The sequence below is a fragment of the Cryptomeria japonica genome, chromosome 10, assembly GCF_030272615.1.
Source record: "Cryptomeria japonica chromosome 10, Sugi_1.0, whole genome shotgun sequence".
Classification (NCBI taxonomy): Eukaryota; Viridiplantae; Streptophyta; class Pinopsida; order Cupressales; family Cupressaceae; genus Cryptomeria; species Cryptomeria japonica.
This window is the reverse complement of record NC_081414.1, coordinates 170263843-170266084: the sequence shown is the minus strand read 5'-3', so window position 1 is coordinate 170266084 and position 2242 is coordinate 170263843.

Here is a 2242-nt window from a genome sequence, read left to right as displayed (position 1 = left end):
CCCTAGTCCTAGCCCTCGTTTCCCGAGTCAGTCTTCATTATCCCGTCACTCTGTCACTCTATCCTATCCGGTCAGTCCATTCTAGCCTTTCTTTCTTATTGAGAGATTGTTTGTGATCTTTATAGACATTTTCATCCAATCTCTCAAGGGGGCATATCATTCCCATCTTGGGGCAACTTTGTATCAGTTCATCTTATCTTCTTTGAAACAACGTGACAAGCTGCATTGTCTCAAAGGAAGGCAAAATGTAGACACCTAAAATTGTCATGTCTAATTAAATAAATATTTTTATTAATTTAATTACTTTAGCCTAATTCTTCTATTAATTAAATAAATCTTTATTTATTTAATTAATTCATTTATCCTCTTCTAGCCTTATTTCTCATTTAAATAAATACATTTATTTATTTAAATTACCCTTTTCCTAAATTAAATAAATATTTAATTTATTTAATTTATCCCACTTCTTCTATTAATTAAATAAATCTTTATTTATTTAATTAATTCATTAACCTTTTCTACCTATGACACATGTCATTCATCTCTTAATTCCTACACTACCTACCCTCTCATTATTTTATTATTTCCTTTACCTACCCTCTAATCATAGCCGACCATTTATCTTTCACACCTCTCAATCTTATCCCTCCATTTCATATAGTGTCTTCTATATAAGGAGATGTTTCCTTCATTATCAACCCCCGCTTACGACTCGACTACACTACACTTTTGAACTTTCATATGCGATCCTACTTGCAACCACATTTCCGTTCTTTGTTGAGCTCTTGTGCACATATAAAATCTAAGAGCAAATATATCAAGCAAGATCAATGGAGATTCAAACCCTATTGGACATGTGATGGTATAATCTTTGTGATTTCATTTGATTTGCATTGTCTTAGGTAATCTTCATATGTTATGGTGGATCTTTGTTGTTGTTAGGCTAGGGTTTTGTGGTTGAATTCATTTAGTCTTTCAATATTGTTGTTTCCATTTTCACCATATACACACTTAACCCCTATAATTGTCAATAGGTCAAGATCAACTAGTTGCATATGATCTTAATATAGTTTATAATGCATCTTGCACCCACATTTGAAAATGATAATAGTATTGTAATCCTTAACAATAATTTTTTTAAATATTTCATACATGATAGAAAGGTGCAAATATATTGAACATGTTTATCTTAATATTTGGCATTTAGGATAGCTTTCCTTGGTTAACAATACTTAATCATCAACACCATACATACCCTAAACTAAAATTAATATACTCTTATATAAAATTGGGATAGAGATGTTTAAATAGAAGTGTTTTTATCTTTAACTAATATGGATTGACGTCATTTCATTAGTCAATAGAGTTATGAAAAACAAAGAGGAAGGACATAAATCTTGCAAATCATAATAAAAAAATATTCTTAATTGCAAACCAAATATCATATTTCTATTATAGACATAATCAATGATCAATAACCAAAAATATAATGACCCATGTTCTTGTTTCTCTCATTTTCTCTCTCCCTCCCCTCTCTTGGTATTGATTGCCTCTCCCTTCCTTGTATAGATTTTAGGGAATAGGGTGTATGCTATAGGATTTAGAGTATAAGATTTATGGTATAGGGTACATGGTATAAAGGGTTGAGGGTATTGCACATATTTATATTTCTCTTTATCTCTCTCTCCCTCTCTACTAGTTCTATTTCTCACATTTCTCTCCCTTCTCTAGGTCTATGAATCCCTTTCTTCCTCTCTTCCTCTCTATCTCCCCCTCCTTCCTTACCCCCACACCTATCTCCCTCCCCCACTCTCTCTTATTCTCTCTCTCTCTCTCTCTCTCTCTCTCTCTCTCTCTCTCTCTCTCTCTCTCTCTCTCTCTCTCTCTCTCTCTCTCTCTCCCTTTCTTCTCTCTCTCACCTCTCTCTCTCCATCTCTGGGTCTCTCCCTCCCTCCCTATCTTAGTACCCACCTCTTTCTCCCCTTCTATCTATCTCACCTCTATCTCTACTCTAGGTCTCTCACCCCTCTCTCCCTAGGCACTAGGTCTCTGAACCCTATCTCTCCCCCTACATCTCTCACCTCTATATCTCTCCCCTCTTTAGTTATTTTCCTTACTCTCTACGTATCTCCTTTCCTCCTTAGCCCTTTTTCTCTCTTTGTGAAATTCTCACTCTACTTCACTTCTCTACATGTCCCCTCTCTAGATCTCTTAGTCACTCCCTATCTACCTCTCCCTACCT